At 54.0% G+C, this 7,136-nt stretch overlaps 1 long non-coding RNA gene across 1 annotated transcript; it reads left to right on the top strand.

Annotated features, from left to right (window-relative positions):
- Positions 1-206: 206 nt before the first annotated feature.
- Positions 207-6,448, top strand: LOC149128199 (uncharacterized). Its single transcript, XR_016229553.1, has 2 exons — positions 207-473; positions 5,902-6,448. It is a non-coding gene; the product is annotated as an uncharacterized LOC149128199 (long non-coding RNA).
- Positions 6,449-7,136: the final 688 nt, after the last annotated feature.

Raw genomic sequence — 7,136 nt, 5'->3', positions numbered from 1 at the left:
AAGCAGGGGGCAACACAGCCAGCTCTGCTTGGGATGGGCACAGCTGTATCCATGTAATCGACATGCTGTCCCCCTAGCCAGCCCTCATGGACGTAGCCTCGCTGCCACCTCCCTGGGAACAGGAATTTGGCTGTGTCCTTTGAGGCTGGTGTTCTCCACGGTGGCCTTGCTGTAGTCATTAGCACAGGGGCTTGGTGTCTTTTCAGAACAGCGACCACTCGGGCAGCTGTAGGAGATCACCCGTCCCTTCTGCAGCCGCAGGAGCGGGGCAGGCCAGTTTCACCTCGGTGTCTCCCAAGAGAACAGACTGGCCCCCTCTGGCCCCTGTCGTCCAGCAGAGACCTCCGGCAGCAGTGCAGCGGGGACCGTGACGTCTTGTGCACCAGCCACTCCACGCACAGAAGCAAACGGCCATTTCTCAACAGGCACCGCCAAAGCCGCGCGTGGCCGTCTCAGGAGCAGCAGGGAGAGCAGTGAGTGACCCCTGGCCCACGGGTCACCCTAACTCTTTCACCACTGTCTGGGGCAGGGGCAGCTCTTTTGGAGGCTGGAGGCTATTAAGAAGACCACTCACTCACCCTCCACCACTTGGTGGTCTGGTGGCCTGCCGGGGTTGAGCCTCCCTCGGCAGGTCTTGGGCCTGGCCGGTCCTCCTTCAGCCCAAAGAGCAGGCCCATGTCCACCTGGGGTTACCTGCTTCCCGGAATGAGTGACTTCCTCCGGGGCGGGGCCTCTGCAGGAGCTCCATGACAGATGGACACCGGCCCCGGCTACAAGATAGGACAGTGGGTGTGACTGGGGAACCGTTGGCAGGGGCTGCTCGACCTGGTTGTCCCTGCCGTGTCTGCGTCCCAGGCACTTGTACGATCCCCGTTGCACTCTCATGTGACGAGTGACAGCTCTTGCCACAGGGCAGTGTATCACACTCAGCCACAGAGTTTAGTCTCCAGGGTCGGTGGCCTCCCCAGAGCCTCTGCCAGCCCAGTCCCTCAGTGTCCTCCTCTGTAACACAGGAAAAATCACATTTCACGCGGTGGCTCAGAAAAATTCTATTTTTCTAACATTTTCATTAGCCGCAACTGATATAATTTCCCATAAATGTGTGATATGCTTACACTGTGCCCCAGTGGATTTTCTTCACATGGAGTCCATTACCCTCTTCTTCTCTCTCTTTTATTAAAAAAAAAAAATTTTTTTTTTATTTTTTGACAGGCAGAGTGGACAGTGAGAGAGAAAGAGAGAAATGTCTTCCTTTGCCGTTGGCTCATCCCCCAATGCCCGCTGCGGCCGGCGCAATGCGGTGATCAGAAGCCGGGAGCCAGGTGCTTCTCCTGGTCTCCCATGGGGTGCAGGGCCCAAGCACTTGGGCCATCCTCCACTGCACTCCCAGGCCACAGCAGAGAGCTGGCCTGGAAGAGGGGCATCCGGGACAGAATCCGGCGCTCTGACCGGGACTAGAACCCGGTGTGCCGGCGCCGCAAGGCGGAGGATTAGCCTAGTGAGCCTCGGTGCTGGCCTCTTTTTTCTCTTTTTAAAGATTTATATAGTTGAAATTCAGAGTTACACAGAGAGAGAAGGAGAAAGGTCTTCCATCAGCTGGTTCACTCCCCAAATGACCACAACGGCCAGAGCAGAGCCAATCTGAAGCCAGGAGCCAGGAGCTTCTTCCGGCTCTCCCAAGGGCCATCTTCTATTGCTCCCCGGGCCATAGCAGAGAGCTGGATCAGAAATGGAGCAGCCGGGACTCCAATCGGCGCCCCTATGGGATGGCGGCACTGCAGGCAGCGGCTTTACCTGCTAAGCCACAGTGCCGGCCCCTCTTCCTCTGTTTTGTTCCCTCCCCTGCCCCAGCCTGTTCCCCTCCCAACAAAGCTCCCTCCACAGGCAGGCCAGGGATGTATCACTCGGAACCACTTTCACAATCTACAATGCATCATTGCTATTTTTCTCCATGGCAAAATGATCATAAAGAATACGAACACACACCCTTTTGTGAATATACATAATCAAAATATAATAAGAAGCCAAAAGGTTTAGGATCATGGTTGTTTTTTTTTTTTTTTTTTAAGATTTGTTTATTTACTTGAAAGACAATTATAAAGAGAAAGAAAATCTTCCAGCCACTGGTTACTCCTTAAATGGCCATAATGGCTGGGCAGGTGGAAACCACAATCCAGGATCCATCCTGGTCTCCACATGGATGCAGGGCCCCAAGCACTCAGGCCATCCTCCCTGCTTTCCCAAGTGCATTAGCAGGGCGCTGGATTGGAAGTGGAGCAGCCGGGACTTGGGTTGGTGCTCGCTGGGAATGCCGGCTGCAGCCGGCTGCAGTCGCTGGGGACCCTATTGCACCACAATGACAGCCCTGGGGTCATTTTTCAGACAGCACAGAAACAAAGGCTGAGTTGGAGGGTGACGAGGCCCAGGCTAGGAGAGTGGAATTCTGCCCAAGGGGTTATTTGGGGCCCCAAGTGGGTGTTAAGTCCAGAAAGTGAGAAGTCAGTGCTCTCTGAAATGCAGAACAGAGGGAGGGAAAGCAAGAAGGAGGCTGGGCAGCCTGAGCTCACCTCTGCAGGTGCACCTGCCTACCTCCGGCTCCCCTTAGCCCACTGGGCTCCAGGTGAAGAAAGAACGAAGCTGCAGACAGACATTCTGACTTCCTGTTCCACTAAAACCGTGGGCGTGCCTTCTCTCCCAGAGCCCCTCTCCCATTCCCCGCTCCAGGCTGTGTCCGCGAGCCAGCCCTTGGCCCTTGGCCAGCTTGCAGGATACCTTCGAAGCCTGCAGTTAGACATCCGTCAAGCCCCGATGTTTTGGACAAGTGGCTTGGGGAGGGCTCAGGTCCGAAATCCACCAAGTCTGCACTTTGCAAAACTGGCTCTCTCGTTCGTTCGGAGCTGCTGTCTCGGCTTTTGTTGCGAGTGGCTGAATAGAACAAGAGCCTTCAAGCTAGAAACTGCCCTGGAGGGCAGAAGTGGGGCTGGGGACACAGGCATGCATTCATTCATCCCCTTGAGAGGCAGTTAATGACCTCTTTTTTTTTTTCTTTTTGAATCAGATATGCAAATAAGCTGATAACAGTATTTTTTTTTTTTTCAAATACAAAACAAGAATCTCCATTCTGGGAGCAGAGCCCTGGCTTCTGAATTCCTGCCTGTCTGAGGAAATGGATTTCCAAAGGCAGGGAGGAAATGAGGAGGCAAACTTTCATGTCTATTTTGGTTTGGCAGTGAAGCCCTGTTTCCTCCTGAGTGTGTACACACCAGGAAGGGACAGCACTCCGTGCAGTCGCTACAGATAGCCCGGGTCAGAAACTCACATGCAGCTTATCTAAGCCAAGGTCTGATAAATTACCAAGCTTTTCCCAAATGTTACTCCCTGGTAACAGTGACAACATGAGCGGATGACAGATTATTGATCCACTGCTACGTCAGAGGCACTTGGCACGCAGTAGAGATCTTGTGGACCGAGAGAGAACCCCTTCTTGAAAATCCAGGGCAAAGAAATGAGACGCAGGAATGAGCGCGTGTGTGTGTGCCTGCGCTGAGAACTAGAAACAAAGCAAAGACCAAAAAACAGGTGGCAGATGAAAAAAACTTTCCAAATCGTGAAACGCTACGCTGGCATTCAAAACGCAGCTCTCCTGGGTGCCTGGAATAGAGTTCCCAGATTACTGCTGCGTGAGGGAAGTAAGAGGCATAGGATTGTGAGCCCAAAATGATCTCTTTTCGATTTTGCCCACCTCGATCCCACTCCAATCCCACTCTGTCTGCCCGTCTGGGCTCTGACTGCCTCCTGGAAGACAGGTTGGCGTCATGGTGATGGGGTCATGGGCTCAGTCCATCAGGTGGAGGCCTGGACAGAACTCAGCTCGGAACCTCAGGAGGAAAAGCTGATGGGTGCTTCAATGCCAGCTCTCGTCCCTCGCTTGCTCTAAGAAATACCATTGTGGCTGGCACCGCGGCTCAATAGCCTAATCCTCCACCTGCGGCGCCAGCACCCCGGGTTCTAGTCCTGGTCGGGGAACCGGATTCTGTCCTGGTTGCCCCTCTTCCAGTCCAGCTCTCTGCTGTGGCCCGGGAGTGCAGTGGAGGATGGCCCAAGTGCTTGGGCCCCTGCACCCCATGGGAGACCAGGAGAAGCACCTGGCTCCTGGCTTCAGATCAGCTCAGTGCACCGGCCGCAGCGGCCATTGGAGGGTGAACCAACGGAAAAGGAAGACCTTTCTCTCTGTCTTTCTCTCTCACTGTCCACTCTGCCTGTCAAAAAAAAAAAAAAAAAAAAAAAAAAAAAAAAAGAAAGAAAGAAAGAAAGAAAAGAAAAAAGAAATACCATTGTGCCTGCCCCGAAGAGGGCCCAAGGCCTGGTCCCTGTGCACCCACCATCTACTACAGGCAAGGTAGGCCTGAAAGGGACGAGGCTGGGGGACAAGAATGGCCAAGAGCTTTGGGCGGGAGCACGTCTTTCAAGAGACTCAGGTCTGGAGAGCCGTGTGTCCAAAGGCGAAATGTCTCAGATCAAAGGTGCGCTTGGTTATAGGCCAAGAGGAAGGAGTAAGTGAAACAAGAATCCTGAGGGGCGGGCCTTTGGCGCAGTGGTTACCACGCCACTGGGACGCGTACACTTCACTGGGACTTGCCTGGGTTCAGTCCGCTTTGCTTCCTGTTCCAGCTCCCTGTGAAGCGCACCCTGGGAGGCAGCAAGTGACAGTTCAAGTGCTCGGCCCCTTCCAGCCGCGTGGGAGCCCCAGTTTGTATTCCTGGCTCCTGGTTTCAGCCCTACCTGCTGTGGGCTTGGGGAGTGAATCAGTAGATGGACACACACTCTCTCTTTCTCTCTCTCTGTCTCTGTTTCCACCTGTCTGTCTCTGCCTTTCAAAAAACAAGAAAAAAAGCTGGTTAATTTTGGGGAGGAGGTTGTCCGTCCCTAGCGTGGGAAGGAGGCAGGACCCAGACAACAAGGGGGAGAAGCCGGGGCAGCAGTTACTAAGCGCTGGCGGGCCCCAGTGTTTGTGCGCGAGCTTCGGCCAGCGGTTTAGGGTAGTCCCAGGCTCGGCTTGGAAGCAAGACAGGAAGGGGACATTTTAAGCAGGGAGAGGGAAGGGTGCGATGAAGTATCGACAGCCCAGTGCTAGCTGTGGTGGAATCCACTCAGGCTGGATGCTCGTGTAGACAAAACACACTTCTCTGCCAGGACGCTGCGGACCGGCTCGCATTAAACAGCTGCAGGACAAGCTTAATTGGCTCCCCACAGTCCTGAAGGAATTCTTTGAGCACCTGCCATGCTCTGGGCACTGTGAAAATGATGAGACAGGCAGGCATAATTGTGGATCCAGAGGCCGGCTGAAGGTCTAACTAAGCCTTACGTCACAGCCAGATGTTCTACAGTGTCGGGGTGAGAAAAGACGACGGGAACCTCTCTGGCCTTATTGAAAGTCTTCCCCAACATGGCGGGTCTCATCTCACGTCTAGAGAACATTGAAGAACAAGGGAGAAAATGTTTACGATCGCACACTGTGACGTCTTCGTCGTTCCGCAGAGGAGCCGGGACTGGAACTGGCACTCTGTCGTGGGACGCTGCTGCAAGCGGACGCTTAGCCTGCTGCACCGCAGTCCTGGCTCCGAATTTGTCTTTTAATTCTTTCCATGAACTTTTTGAAGCCCCCTCATGTTTCAGATGAGACTTAAGCGATGAGAGGTTCCACACTGGGGGCAGTGGGGAGGCCATGGGACTCTATGGAGATGATATGATGCTTGGGCCCCCAGGGGTTGTCATGGAGATGAAATTGTTGGATGCATGGCGGGGCCGGCGCTGTGGCGTAGTGGGTAATGCTGCCGCCTGCAGTGTCGACATCCCACACAGGCGCCTTTTCGAGTCTCAGGTGTTTCACTTCCTTTCCAGCTCTCTGCTATGGCCAGGTGGAAGATGGCCCAAGTCCTTGGACCCCTGTACCCATGTGGGAAACCCAGAAGATGCTCCTGACTCCTGGCTTCAGATCGGTCCAGCTCCTGCCGTTGTAGTCATTTGGGGAGTGAACCAGCGGATGGAAGACCTCTCTCTGTCTGCCTCTGCCTCTCTGTGACTTTGTCTTTCAAATAAATAAATAAATCTTTAAAAAAAAAATCATATGGCAGGGCCGGCACTATGGCAAACAGGTTAAGCTGCTGCCTGTGACGCCGGCATCCATATGGGCGCCAGTTCAAGTACTGCCTGCTCCACTTCTATTCCGGTTCCCTGCTAATGTACCTGGGAGAGCAGTGGGAGAGAGTTCCCTGCAACCTCGTGGGAGACACAGAAGAAGCTTCAGGCTCCTGGCTTCAGCCTGGCCCAGCCCCAATTGTTGCTGCCATTTGGAGAGTAAACCAGTGGATGGAAGATAGCTCTGTCTCTCCCCCCACCCCCTTTGTAACTCTGCCTTTCAAATAAATAAAACAAATCTTTTAAAAAAATAAAGTCACATGGCTCTGCGCCTGGCACATACTGGTGGCACTGAGCAAATGTTTACCGGCCCCCGGGTGGCAGGTCCCTCCCAGCTGTCACATTCCAGGGTTCCGGGTTTCTCTCTGACTTTGACCCCAAGGCACCCCACCCTTGCTGTAGGCACCTGCACAGCAGAGAGGCGCTGAGAGCACGGTCCTGCATGGACCTGTGACCCTGACTTCCCGGACGGTCACTCCTGCCTGGAGTATCTGCTCTGTCTTCCCAAGGGGCAGTCACTGCTTCTCTCTGAGAAAAAACACAGTCAGCTCCTTCCCTCTGGTCCCCAGAAGGGACGGTAGCACCCTTAACTAGAGACCATGGGTCCCTCGAAGCCCTTTGGAAGGATCAACCCGTCTCGATCACACATCACAAGCACTGTGTATCTGTTGATTATCACCATGTGACTTTGTGAGTCCGATGGGCAGGTGACAAAAGACTATTTCACAAATAAAATAGAGGCCCCAGCAGGGAAACGTGCCATGCTGGGGGACCATGGAGGGGGTCCAGCTCCACCTCCACCAGGACACACTGTGTTGGCTGTACCAGTTGCAGGTCCCGGGAAGGGATGTGGGGAGAGGACTGGGGAGGGTAGCGGCACATGCACTTAACACTTGTAGTTCATGTTCAAGTGCAAAGCCTCATTGCATGTCCTGCTC

This window comes from Oryctolagus cuniculus, chromosome 2 (genome assembly GCF_051225735.1).
Source record: "Oryctolagus cuniculus isolate XC-2025 breed Fujian yellow rabbit chromosome 2, ASM5122573v1, whole genome shotgun sequence".
Taxonomy (NCBI): domain Eukaryota; kingdom Metazoa; phylum Chordata; class Mammalia; order Lagomorpha; family Leporidae; genus Oryctolagus; species Oryctolagus cuniculus.
This window is presented reverse-complemented; position numbering and strand designations above follow the sequence as displayed.